A 14,450-nucleotide genomic window follows, 5' to 3' on the forward strand; every position below is an offset into this window, starting at 1 on the left:
GGGTAAGGGAGTGGGGTGCGATGAGTTCCTCCAGAGGACCAAGAGGAGACTCATGCAGTTGTCGAATGACTGCTGCCCAGACTCTGACTATTTGATGGTTCTTTCACAGACCACATTGCTAAGTAACCCATTGACTGTAAAGTGGTCGTGAAAAGCTTTTTATAAATGCAATTTTTTATTTAAAAGCTGATCCTTCATGGAAACATAATCTGTTTTGGGGAGCTTGTGTGCAAGTCGGTTGCGTTTTTTTCTGCAACATGTTTGGCAAAAGATGCAAGAGAGACATGAAGGAAAAATCATTTAGGATCTAGAATGCACTACCTGAGAGTGGTATAGAAGCTTCTGTGGTTTCCTTTGTTGCAAAAGGTGAGGACCCTTGGAAAGTGTTTCCTCGTCTGAGAAATACACTGCGGATGTATTTCTTTCATGTAAAGTGATCTCTGTAGTTAGTGAGGAAGATGCAAAGTGATCAGTGATACAAAGCAGGCTGCTGTCTGATCAAGAGTGCTCTTGTCTTGTTTTATTTTGTGGGATGTGGGTGTTGCTGGCAAGGCCAGCATTTGTTACCCCTCCCGGATTGCCCTTGAACTGAGTAGCTTGCTTGGCCATTTCAGAGGGAAGTTGAGAGTCAAGCTCATTGCTGTGGGTCTGGAGTCAGGTTTATGCCAGACTGGGTGAAGATGGCAGATTTCCTTCCCCAAAGGACATCAGTGACCCAGATGGTTTTCATGGCAATCAATGGTAGTTTCATTCCTAAGCGTCACTGAGGCTTGCTTTCAATTCCAGATTTTTTCGTCCCTGGCAAGGCAAACACTTGTTGCCATTTGAACCGGCTGGTTTGGCTAGGTCATTTCAGAAGCTAGTTACGGGCCAAATACATTGATGGATGGGGGAGGATGTGCCTGGAGTCACCATAAGACATTGGAGCAGAATTAGGCCACTCGGCCCATCGAGTCTGTAACACCATTCAATTATGGCTGATATTTTCTCATCCACAGTCTCCTGCCTTCTCCCTATAACCCCTGATCCCCTTATTAATCAAGAACCTATCTCTGTCTTAAAGACACTCCAGTGATTTGGCCTCCACAGCCTTCTGCGGTAAAGAGTTCCACAGATTCACCACCCTCTGGCAAAAGAAATTCCTCCTCATCTCAGTTTTAAAGGATCGTCCCTTTAGTCTGAGATGGTGTCCTCTGGTTCTAGTTTTTCCTACAAGTGGAAACACCCTCTCCGCGTCCACTCTGTCCAGGCCTCGCAGTATCCTGTAAGTTTCAATAAGAACCCCCATCATCCTTCTAAACTCCCAACGAGTATAGATCCAGAGCCCCAACCGTTCCTCAAACGACAAGTTCTTCATTCCAAGGATCATTCTTGTGAACTCCCTCTGGACCCTTTCCAGCACATCCTTCCTTGGATACAGGGTGCAAAACTGCTCACAATACTCCAAATGGGGTCTGACCAGAGCCTTATACTGCCTCAGAAGTACATCCCTGGCCCACATGTAGGCCAGATTGGGTGAGGATGGCAGCCGAAATGTGAAGCAGATGGTTTTTAAAAAATTGCAATTCATGATAGATTTGAACCAGTGCCTCCATCGTGGTGACAATGCCACTGCGCTACCATCTCCCTGTACAAAACACTGAAGATGAGATAAGAACATATGCTCATTGCAAATCGCCTGATTTCATCAGGATGACCTTGGTTTTGTGGCTTGTTCTCATTTGGGTTTTGTTGTGCAGATTGGAATTCTGTGCTTCATCCTTTCTTGTTGGCTGCATTTCTAGCTCTTGACCAAGCCTGCATACTCGTTTCCCCGCCCCACCGGTGTGGTCAGGGTGACACTTGCATGAGATCACTGCACGAGTGGTGTGTGAAATGGGTGACCAGATGGTGTGCCAATGTACACTCCTTTGACAGCTGATTGCTGTATTGTTCATTCCCACCCTCTGCACCATTTTGAAGTCAGTGGATTTGTTGATCTTATGCTTCAATCCCTTTTGGACTGTACATTGGAGATGGTCTCTCCTGAGGCCAGGCTTGGCCTGCAAAAAGCAGTTGTACCCGGGTGCCTCCTTACTACCTTATTACAAAGGCACCAGGTTAGCAACGTTTTGTGAGCACGTCCTTCTGTTGCTAAGAAGTCAGCAAGTGGGAAGAGTGCAGGTGAGTGGAACTAATTGAGCCTTTTCAAAGAGCTGGCACGGGCATGGTGGGCTGAACAGGACTGTGCCTGACTGACGTGGCTTTGATCGTCGTTAGCAATGTGAGCATTTCTTGCCCTCCCCAATTGCTTTTGAACTGACTGATTTGGCTAGGCCATTTCAGAAGCTAGTTACGGGTCAATCATATTGGGGGGAGGGGGGCAGCCTAGGGTCACGTATTGGAATCATAGAATTTGGAGTGCAGAAGGAGGCCATTCAGCCCATCGAGTCTGCACCGGCTCTTTGAAAGAGCACCCTACCCAAGCCCACACCTCCACCCTATCCCCATAACCCAGTAACCGCACCCAACACTAAGGGCAATTTTGGACACTTTTAGCATGGCCACCTGCACGTCTTTGGACTGTGGGAGGAAACCGGAGCACCCGACGCGCACATGGGGAGAATGTGCAGACTCCGCACAGACAGTGACCCAAGCCGGGAATCAAACCTGGGACCCTGGAGTTGTAGGCCAGACTGGGTGAGGATGGCAGCGAAAAGGGCATTTTGTGAAGCAGATGTTTCTTAAAATGCCATGCCATCATGGAGTGCCACCATTTTAGCAATGTTAAGATTTTATTAATCTAAATACCACCAGCTGTCATGGTGGGATTTGAACCCATGTTCCCCAGGACATTAGGGGCCCCTCTGGATTAATATCTCAATGACATTACCACCATACCACTGCCTCCCTGTGCTTGACCTGTGTGAATAAAATCAATCTTCACATGCTCCTTGTCTGACTCGTGCAAGTCTCTTCCCCCCACCACCCTGATAGACTGACTGCACTGCTGTGTTGAGTGCCCTGAAGTCTCGACCTGGAAGAAGGAGAACTCAAAACTTTGCAGCATCGCGTTGCTGCGTCTGATCAACATCCATCATAATTTTTTATTTACTGTATTATGTCCTGTTGCACTGCATGGTTCCCTTAGGATTGGTGGGCAGCCACATACACACACCATTTTTAAAAAATCATTGCCGTTGACATTTTAGTTGGCAGATTTCTGCTGGGTGGGGAGCTAATATATCACCAGATTTACATCAGTTGGGCAGAGCCAGATCCTCTGTAGCCGAAACCCTGTCAGTTTTGCATCTACTCATGCCAGAATACAGGAGTCCGTGTAAGACAACATGGTGACGCATTTGTTTATAGTTCGCAGCGAGTGCAATCTCCCTGAAAGGGAAGGTGGCAGCAGATTCAACACCACGCCCAATCAGGAATTGGATGAATTGGCAGGGCTCTGGGGAAAGTGCAGGGAGTGTGAGGTCAATTGGATAACTGTTTGAAAGAGCAGGCAGGATGACCTCTCTCGAGTATGATTCTATGATGGAGCCGATACTATAGTGATGCAGGGGGTTTATTTTCCAGCTGCAATGGAGAGCATTGCTGCCATATGAATTAGGAGTAGGCCCCTCGAGCCTGCTCTGTCATTTGGTAGGATCATGGCTGATCAGATTGTAACCTCAACTCCACATTCTTGCCTACCCCCCCCCCCCCGATAATCGTTCACCCTGCCCCTCCCCTCAAGTTGGTCAAGAATCTATCCAGCCCTGCCTATAAAAATATTCAAATACTCTGCTTCCACTGCCTTTTGAGGAAGAGAGTTCGAGAGACACTTAACCGTCAAGAGAAAAAAATGCTCCTTGTCTGTCGTAAATGAGCGATCCCTAATTTTTGAACCGTGGCCCCTGAGTTTTCGATTCTCCCACAATAGGAAACGCCCTCTCCACATCCATGCTGTCAATGTCCCTCAGGATCTTGCATATTTCCAGCAAATCGCCTATGACTCTCCTAAGCTTCAGCGAATACAAGCCTAGCCTGGTTTAGCACAGTGGGCTAAACAGCTGGCTTGTAATACAGAACAAGGCCAACAGCGCAAATTCAATTCCCGTACCGGCCTCCCCGAACAGGCGCCGGAATGTGGCGACCTGGGCTTTTCACAGTAACTTCATTGAAGCCTACTTGTGACAATAAGCGATTATTATTATAGCCTGTCTAAGCTTTCCTCCGAAGACAACACACCCATTCCTGGCGTTAGTCTAGTAAATGTTCTCTGAACTGCTTCCAACGCATTTACATCTTTCCTGATATAAGGAGACCACCACTACACACTACTCCAGATGTGGTCTCACCAATGCCCTGGATAATTGAAGCATAACCTCCCTACATTTCTATTCAATTCCCTCAATAAATGAAACCGTTCTCTGAGCTTTCCCAATTACTTGCTGTACCTGCACACGCCTTTTGTGATTTGTGCACTGGGACCCTTTGCACCAGTGACCCTACAATCGTTTTTAAAAAACGGCTACATTTCAGTATCGATTGCACAGGTAAGCTCACCTTTCCTTGTGTATAGCTCAGAAGAGTAAGCAGCTATCCGATTTGAGATGTTTTAGAAAGGGTAAGTAAAGAGACATCATTTCCTCTGGTGTAGGGGAGTCCTAAAATAAGTTAAGTATACTCGCCATAGTCCCAGATGACCATAGGCTGCTTTCCCCTTTGAGGGGGAGAGCTGCCTGGTGGTGATTTAACCTGAGGGTCACCACACCTCAGGCGAGGTGCAAGGTTGAGAAGGCGAGGCCTTCATGAATAACCTCAGCCAGTACGGGTATTGAACCCACATTGTTGGCCTCCCTCTGCGTCACCAACCAGCTGTCACCAGTCAACTGAGGCTGCTCCACCCTGGTCCCCTTGCAACCCTCCCTACCCTGCACCCCTCCACCCACACAAGTTGCTGTCTGTGGAGGAGCGGGATATTCTGGATGTTTACAACCCATTGAAGACTTTCTGCGCTTTGATAGTTTACCGACCAACTTTTAACTGACCTCTGGCCCTGTTATCCGATCGTGCTGGAATGCAGCTCGTTTGGTTCTTTCATTTTTGAAGGAGGGGCAGAGCGCACGAGAATGGAGATTTGTTATTTTTGAAACATGTTTCCTCACATACTTGTGAAATCAGAGCACAGCCTGGGTGCTTTTGTTTCCTTGTCGGTGCTGTTCTTGTGCAACCCTTTCTTTGTATTGCCATGGATCTGACTCACACTGGGCGAGTGGAAATCTACTGGATGTGGTACATGTGACTCGAGGCGAGAATGCTACCTCTGAGCCGTAGTCATGCTTCTCTTCTCTAGGATTCCAGCGGGGTTCCCGCGTACCTGTACAAATACTGCCGACTGCTTCTGGTTGTGTCTTTGTCCTGCCCACGGGAGTTTGTTGAATTTGGGCTCCGTTCTCACCTTAGCCAATTGGCTAGACCACAATGATCTCCACTCGAGCTGAGGCACAGCAGGCAATCCCCAGGAGTGCAGAGAAAAAGCCTCAAGGACCTCATGGCCTCCTCGAAAAAGAGCAACATTCCCCACCGACATCTGGGAATCTCTGGCCCAAGACCACCCGAAGTGGAGGAAAAGTACCTGGGAAGGAGGGGAATCATCGTAGAAAGAGCAAGCTAAAGTCAAGGGTTGACAGTGAAAGGCGCTCATGGCAACCCAGGCATTCCCACCACCCACTTGGTCTTCCAACCATCGTCTGCCCCACCTGCAACAGAGACTGTCCCTCGGTCACCTGAGAACTTTTTGGTCATCCTTGACTCCCAAGGGATTGCCTCATCTTTGGGAGGTGGAATCTCTTGCCCTGAGCATTCCCTGTCATTTTGCTGGATAAGCTAATCCGCACACGGGGCCTGCACTTGTTGAATCTTGGGCAATCACAAAGTTCATATTTTGCAACCCTCCCAACACCGATTCGGTTAGGATTGAATAGTAGGGGTAGCACGGTGGTGTAGTGGTTAGCACTACTGCCTCACGGTGGCGAGGTTCAATCCCGGCTCTGGGTCACTGTCCGTGTGGAGTTTGCACATTCTCCCTGTTTCTGCGTGGATTTCGCCCCCACAACCCAAAGATGTGCAGTGTAGGAGGATTGGCCACGCTAAATGTCCCCTTAATTGGAAAAAAATGAATTGGGTACTCCAAATTTATATTTTAAAAAAAGAAAGATTGAATAGTAGATTGATACAGCAATTCAGCCCATCACTCCGTGCCAGCTCTCAGTCCAACTCCCTCTTTCCCTTTGGATGCACAACTGGCCAACCAGTAAAGAAAAATCTAATTCCTCTTTGGCAAGCGTTTGAATCTGCTGCCAGCAGCCCATCCAGATCACGATCATTTGCTGTGTTAAAAAACAACTCAGTTCATGCTGGATTCGTTTACCAATTTACTCAAATCATCTTCTGACATGGACCTCACTATGGACAAGTGCAGTGCTAGTCAGAAGATCTTCTGGCTGTTGGTCCATTGTGGCGTCGCTGATCAAATGGGGGTCAGCACTCAGCCAAAATGGTCATTAACAAACTGCCCGAGGCAGCACTAAACAGTTGCATCCATAGTTGGCTGGATTTGAACTGGTGTGTGCGAAACCCACAAGAATTTGTTAGCCTCTGAAATCACCCTAGCAAACCACTCAGTTCAATCGTAATTAGGGATGGGCAACAGATACTGGCATTGGCAGTATCCCACATCTCATGAATGAATAAAAAAATAAACCAGAAGAGTTTGGCTTGCTTTCTGTAAAGAAACTGGCATAGCCTGGGAGGGATTCTTCAGCTGGAGAGAGAGGAAATAACACTGAAGCATAGATCCAGACAGCATTCCACAGGTACAGGAAATTGGAATCTTGATTTGCACTTTCTGATTTCCCCAAATGGGAGCATGGAACCAGGGACCATGAGTGAATGGGAGAGGTGATCCTCATGCGGACCGTGGCTTTTCCCTCCTGATCATGGCCAGCTATAGCTTGAGGATAAGGTAACATTGGGGCAGCACGGTAGCATTGTGGATAGCACAATTGCTTCACAGCTCCAGGGTCCCAGGTTCGATTCTGGCATGGATCACTGTCTGTGCGGAGTCTGCACATCCTCCCCGTGTATGCGTGGGTTTCCTCCGGGTGCTCCGGTTTCCTCCCACAGTCCAAAGATGTGCAGGTTAGGTGGATTGGCCATGATAAATTGCCCTTGGTGTCTGAAATTGCCCTTAGTGTTGGGTTGGATTATGGGTTATGGGGAATAGGGTGGAGGTGTTGACCTTGGGTAGGGTGCTCTTTCCAAGAGCCGGTGCAGACTCGATGGGCCGAATGGCCTCCTGCACTGTAAATTCTATGAATTCTATGTTCGAACGTCTGCCTCCCCGGCTATTGCCAAGCAGAACAAAAGCCTAGGTGTCAGTCTTGTAGATCTCTGGGGGTGGGGGATGGGCAGTTTTGATCATCTTGTGGGTGTTGAGAATTGTGAATTGAGATTGGGATCACGTTTCTGACAAAGTAGCTGCCATTACAACGTGCAGAATGTCCAGTGACTTGAGAGGAAGCGATACCTCCGGCATTAAAAGAAAAATACTATGGATGCAGTAAATCCCAAATAAAATGGAGAATGCTGTAAAAGCTCTGCAGGTCTGGTAGCACCTGTGGAGAGCCTCTGCATCAGTTATATGGACTCAAAACGTTAACTCTGCTACCCTCTCCACAGACGCTGCCAGACCTGCTGGGTTTTTCCAGCATTTTGTTTTTTTATTTCAGATACCTTCCAGCAACTTGTGAGTAAGACGTGTGAAATATAATTAGCCACAAATTGCTGGATTATTTACTGTGCCTTCAGCCCCCAAAAAGCGGCAGGTCACCTTACAGCACTGCATGGGCTTCAAACCGTTGCCGCATTAGAAGATTGATTTCCCGTTAAACTTGCCACAGTAATAATAATAATACAAATAATCTTTACTAATATCACAAGTAGGCTTACATTAACACTGCAATGAAGTTACTGTGAAAATCCCCGAGTCGCTACACATTACGGCACCACTGCCACCTTGCCGCCCACATAAATAAGGTAAATAAGGACCGGCAAATAACCGCGCAAGTACGTTTTTAATTAGCTGTAGGTGCAGTACCCCTCAACCTCATTGGCCCAGGAAGGGAAAAGTTAAAACTGTGGAGTCTCATTTCTGCAGGTAGTAAATTGTTGTTGGAGATGTATCAAGGTTAGATTGAACTTTTTATTACTATGCCTTTCGTCTCTTCTCTTTATTTGCCTTGATCAAATCTTTCCGTCGCTCCATTTCTATTTCTGCAGTTGATTCGACTCGAACATGCTCGATACCCTTCTCCAATTACTTTCTCAATCCTTCAATCGCATTGGTTAAGCAGGTTGACTGGCGGCCCTGTCGTTCACCAATGGCCCATCATCCTCGCTGCTCTGAAGGATGAGTACAGAAGAGATTCACAAGAATGATTCCAGGGATTGAGATCTGTATCTATGAGGATAGATTGGAGAGGTTGGGACTGGTTTCCTGGGAGACCAGGAGGCTGACTTGATGGAGATTCACCAGATCCTGAGGGGTACGAACAGGGTAAATAGTGAGAGACGGTTCTCTCTCAAGAGCGCATCAAGAACAAGAGGGCAGGGACTTCCGGGTGCGGCGATGACCAGCTAAGTCGCACGTTTCGGCAGCTCCCGGTGGAACGGACTTTTGGGCTCTTAATAAGAGCCCCAACGGCAATTTTAACGGCTAAAAGCACTGTGCGGTAAACCAGAAGGGAATCCCCCCTGGATACGGATGGAAAAAGGAGAGGAAAGTGGCCGGATTGCGGTGGATCCTTTAGAGCAGCGGCAAGGAAGGCAAGCAAAAACCAAGATGGCGTCGGAAGGTGGCAGTTTAATATGGGGCCCTGAACAACACGAGTTTTTGAAACGCTGCGTGGAAGAGCTTAAAAGGGAGATGAAGAAGGAGCTGTTGGCCCCGATATTACAGGCGATTAAAGGGCTAAAAGATGAGCAAAAGACCCAGGAGCGGGAGCTTCGGGTCGTGAAGGCAAAGGCTGCCGAGAACGAGGACGATATACAGGGCCTGGTGGTGAAGACGGAGATGCACGAGGCACACCATAAACGATGTGTGGAAAGGCTGGAGGTGCTGGAGAATAATGCGAGGAGGAAGAATTTAAGGATTCGTGGTCTTCCTGAAGGTGCAGAAGGGGTGGACATTGGGGCATATGTGAGCACGATGCTGCACTCATTAATGGGAGCGGAGGCCCCGACGGGTCCGTTGGAGGTGGAGGGAGCATACCGAGTGATGGCGCGAGGACCGAGAGCAGGAGAAATTCCCAGAGCCATAGTGGTGAGATTCCTCCGTTTTAAGGACAGAGAGATGGTCCTCAGATGGGCAAAGAAAACTCGGAGCAGTAGGTGGGAGAACGCGGTGATCCACGTATATCAAGACTGGAGTGCGGAGGTGGAGAGAAGGAGGGCGAGCTTTAATCGGGCCAAGGCGGTGCTTCATAAAAAGAAGATTAAATTTGGAATGCTGCAGCCGCCAAGACTGTGGGTCACATATCAAGGGAAGCACCACTACTTTGAAACGGCGGATGAGGCGTGGACATTTATTGTTGAAGAGAAATTGGAATAAGCGAGTTATTAAAAAAGAACGTTTGAGACAAAGTGGTGGGGCGAATATGGGGGACGAAGAGGGGGAAAAAGGGGGGAGAGATGATTTTTATGTTGTTAATCCTGCGACCCGGTAACTTTTCTCTCTTCCACAGGTTGTGGGGGAGGGAGGAAGGGAGGTGGAGGAGCTGGGGGCGTTGGCCATTGGGGGCGGGGCCAAAAGGGAAGCGCGGGCTTTGTTCCCGCGCTATAATTATGGCGGGAATAGGGAAGCAGGAAGGAGGGGGCGTCGCACGGTGCGAGCCGAGGTCACGGGGGAAGCCGAGGTCGGCCAGAGTTTGCTGACTTCTGGGAGCAACATGGGGGGTGTAACTACGCTAGTGGGGGATCTAGCGGGGGGGGGGATTTACTGGGTTGCTGCTGCTGGGGAGAAGGGGGAGCTGGCATGGGGTGGGGCGGGCGGGCACCGCCTGGGGGGGACACAGCTGCGTGGGAACCGGGTGACGAGCTGGATAAAAGGGGATGGCAAATCTACAGGGGGGGGTAAAGAGCCCCCCAACCCGGCTGATCACGTGGAATGTGAGAGGGCTGAACGGGCCGATAAAGAGGGCACGGGTACTCGCACACCTTAAGAAACTTAAGGCAGATGTGGTTATGTTACAGGAGACGCATTTGAAACTGATAGACCAGGTTAGACTACGCAAAGGATGGGTGGGGCAGGTGTTTCATTCGGGGCTAGATGCGAAAAACAGGGGGGTGGCTATACTAGTGGGGAAGCGGGTAATGTTTGAGGCAAAGACTATAGTGGCGGATAGTGGGGGCAGATACGTGATGGTGAGTGGCAAATTACAGGGGGAGGCGGTGGTCTTAGTGAACGTGTATGCCCCGAACTGGGATGATGCCAACTTTATGAGGCGCATATTAGGACGTATCCCGGACCTAGAGGTGGGGAAGTTGGTAATGGGTGGAGATTTTAACACGGTGCTGGAACCAGGGCTGGACAGATCGAGGTCCAGGACTGGAAGGAGGCCGGCAGCAGCCAAGGCGCTTAAAGACTTTATGGAGCAGATGGGAGGAGTAGACCCATGGAGATTTAGCAGACCTAGGAGTAAGAAGTTTTTGTTTTTCTCCTATGTCCACAAAGTTTATTCGCGAATAGACTTTTTTGTTTTGGGAAGGGCGTTGATCCCGAAGGTGAGGGGGACGGAGTATACGGCTATAGCTATTTCGGATCACGCTCCACACTGGGTGGACTTGGAGATAGGGGAGGAAAAAGAACGGCGTCCACCCTGGAGAATGGACATGGGACTAATGGCGGATGAGGGGGTGTGTCTAAGGGTGAGGGGGTGTATTGAAAAGTACTTGGAACTCAATGATAATGGGGAGGTCCAGATGGGAGTGGTCTGGGAGGCGCTGAAGGCAGTGGTTAGAGGGGAGCTGATATCAATCAGGGCACATAAAGGAAAGCAGGAGAGTAGGGAACGGGAGCGGTTGCTGCAAGAACTTCTGAGGGTGGACAGGCAATATGCGGAGGCACCGGAGGAGGGACTGTACAGGGAAAGGCAAAGGCTACACGTAGAATTTGATTTGCTGACAACGGGTACTGCAGAGGCACAGTGGAGGAAGGCACAGGGTGTACAGTACGAATATGGGGAGAAGGCGAGCAGGTTGCTGGCCCACCAATTGAGGAAAAGGGGAGCAGCGAGGGAAATAGGGGGAGTGAGGGATGAGGAGGGAGAGATGGAGCGGGGAGCGGAGAGAGTGAATGGAGTGTTCAAGTCATTCTATGAAAGATTATATGAAGCTCAGCCCCCGGATGGGAAGGAGAGAATGATGTGTTTTCTGGACCAGCTGGAATTTCCCAAGGTGGAGGAGCAGGAGAGGGTGGGACTGGGAGCACAGATCGAAATGGAGGAAGTAGTGAAAGGAATTAGGGGCATGCAGGCGGGGAAGGCCCTGGGACCGGATGGATTCCCAGTTGAATTTTACAGGAAATATGTGGACTTGCTCGCCCCGCTACTGATGAGAACCTTTAATGAGGCGAGGGAAAGGGGACAGCTGCCCCCGACTATGTCAGAGGCAATGATATCGCTTCTCCTTAAGAAGGAAAAAGACCCGCTGCAATGCGGGTCCTATAGGCCTATTTCTCTCCTGAACGTAGACGCTAAGATTCTGGCCAAGGTAATGGCAATGAGGATAGAGGATTGTGTCCCGGGGGTGGTCCATGAGGACCAAACTGGGTTTGTGAAGGGGAGACAGCTGAATACGAATATACGGAGGTTGCTAGGGGTAATGATGATGCCCCCACCAGAGGGGGAAGCGGAGATAGTGGTGGCGATGGATGCCGAGAAAGCATTTGATAGAGTGGAGTGGGATTATTTGTGGGAGGTGTTGAGGAGATTTGGCTTTGGAGATGAGTATATTAGATGGGTACAGCTGCTGTATAGGGCCCCGATGGCGAGCGTGGTCACGAATGGACGGGGGTCTGCGTATTTTCGGCTCCATAGAGGGACGAGGCAGGGATGTCCTCTGTCCCCATTATTGTTTGCACTGGCGATTGAGCCCCTGGCAATAGCATTGAGGGGTTTCAGGAAGTGGAGGGGAGTACGCAGGGGAGGAGAAGAACACCGGGTATCTCTGTATGCGGACGATTTGTTGTTGTATGTGGCGGACCTGGCGGAGGGGATGCCAGAGATAATGCGGATACTTGGGGAGTTTGGAGAATTTTCAGGATATAAACTGAACATGGGGAAAAGTGAGTTGTTTGTGGTGCATCCAGGGGAGCAGAGCAGAGAAATAGAGGACTTACCGCTGAGGAAGGTAACAAGGGACTTTCGCTACTTGGGGATCCAGATAGCCAAGAATTGGGGTACATTGCATAGGTTAAATTTAACGCGGTTGGTGGAACAGATGGAGGAGGACTTCAAGAGATGGGACATGGTATCCCTGTCACTGGCAGGGAGGGTGCAGGCGGTTAAAATGGTGGTCCTCCCGAGATTCCTCTTTGTGTTTCAGTGCCTCCCGGTGGTGATCATGAAGGCTTTTTTCAAAAGGATTGAGAAGAGTATCATGAGTTTTGTGTGGGCCGGGAAGACCCCGAGAGTGAGGAAGGGATTTTTGCAGCGTAGTAGGGATAGGGGGGGGGGCTGGCACTACCGAGCCTAAGTGAGTACTACTGGGCCGCCAATATCTCAATGGTATGTAAGTGGATGGGAGAAGAGGAGGGAGCGGCGTGGAAGAGATTGGAGAGGGCGTCCTGCAGGGGGACTAGCCGACAAGCTATGGTGACGGCGCCGTTGCCGTTCTCACCGAAGAAATACACCCCAAGCCCGGTGGTGGTGGCTACTCTGAAAATTTGGGGGCAGTGGAGGCGGCATAGGGGAAAGACGGGAGCCTCGGTGTGGTCCCCGATAAGAAATAACCATAGGTTTGCTCCGGGGAGAATGGATGGGTGATTTGGAACATGGCAAAGAGCAGGAGTAACACAATTGAGAGATCTGTTTGTAGATGGGACGTTTGCAAGTCTGGGAGCGCTGATCGAAAAATATGGGTTGCCCCAAGGGAATGCATTCCGGTATATGCAACTGAGGGCTTTTGCGAGGCAACAGGTGAGGGAATTCCCGCAGCTCCCGACGCAGGAGGTGCAGGACAGAGTGATCTCAAAGACATGGGTGGGGGACGGTAAGGTATCAGACATATATAGGGAAATGAGGGACGAGGGGGAGATTATGGTAGATGAGCTGAAAGGGAAATGGGAAGAGGAGCTGGGGGAGGAGATTGAGGAGGGGCTGTGGGCCGATGCCCTAAGTAGGGTAAACTCATCGTCCTTGTGTGCCAGGCTAAGCCTGATACAATTTAAGGTGTTACACAGGGCGCATATGACTGGAGCACGGCTCAGTAAATTTTTTGGAGTAGAGGATAGGTGTGCGAGATGCTCGAGAAGCCCAGCGAATCACACCCACATGTTCTGGTCATGTCCGGCACTACAGGGGTTTTGGGTGGGGGTGACAAAGGTGCTTTCGAAGGTGGTGGGGGTCCAGGTCGAACCAAGCTGGGGGTTGGCTATATTCGGGGTTGCAGAAGAGCCGGGAGTGCAGGAGGTGAAAGAGGCTGATGTTTTGGCCTTTGCGTCCCTAGTAGCCCGGCGCAGGATACTGTTGATGTGGAAGGAAGCTAAGCCCCCGGGTGTGGAGACCTGGATAAATGACATGGCAGGGTTTATAAAGCTGGAATGGATTAAGTTCGTCCTAAGGGGATCGGCTCAAGGGTTCACCAGGCGGTGGCAACCGTTCGTCGAATACCTCACAGAAAGATAGAGGGAATGGAAAAGAAGAAGACAGCAGCAGCAACCCAGGGGGGTGGGGGGGGGGGGGCGGGGGAGGAACCAGAAGGACTCTCAGGGATGTTAGTGTATAAGTATAATATGTATAGGTTGTTGTTATAGGTAATTGTATACTGGACTGCTGAATTGTATTTTTGGAGAGTATTTATTTGGGACAAGGCAGTTGCCATTTAGTTTTGTTTTTTAATTTTGATGTTGTTTATATATTATTTATTTTTTGTTTAAAAAACTGGCCATTGTTATTTATATTGTTATATTACTGTGTGAAAGATACACAATGTACTGTTATGGTTGGCCAAAAATTTTGAATAAAATATATTTTTTTAAAAAAGAACAAGAGGGCAGGGATTCAAAATCATGCATATAAGGAGCAGAAGTGACGTGAAGAAAAAAGATTTCACCCAAAGGGTGGTCAGGGTCTGGAGCAACGTTCGTGAGAGGTGGTGGAGACAGGTTTGATCGGGGTGTTTGAAAGGGAATTGAG

The sequence above is a fragment of the Scyliorhinus torazame genome, chromosome 14, assembly GCF_047496885.1.
Source record: "Scyliorhinus torazame isolate Kashiwa2021f chromosome 14, sScyTor2.1, whole genome shotgun sequence".
Lineage (NCBI taxonomy): Eukaryota > Metazoa > Chordata > Chondrichthyes > Carcharhiniformes > Scyliorhinidae > Scyliorhinus > Scyliorhinus torazame.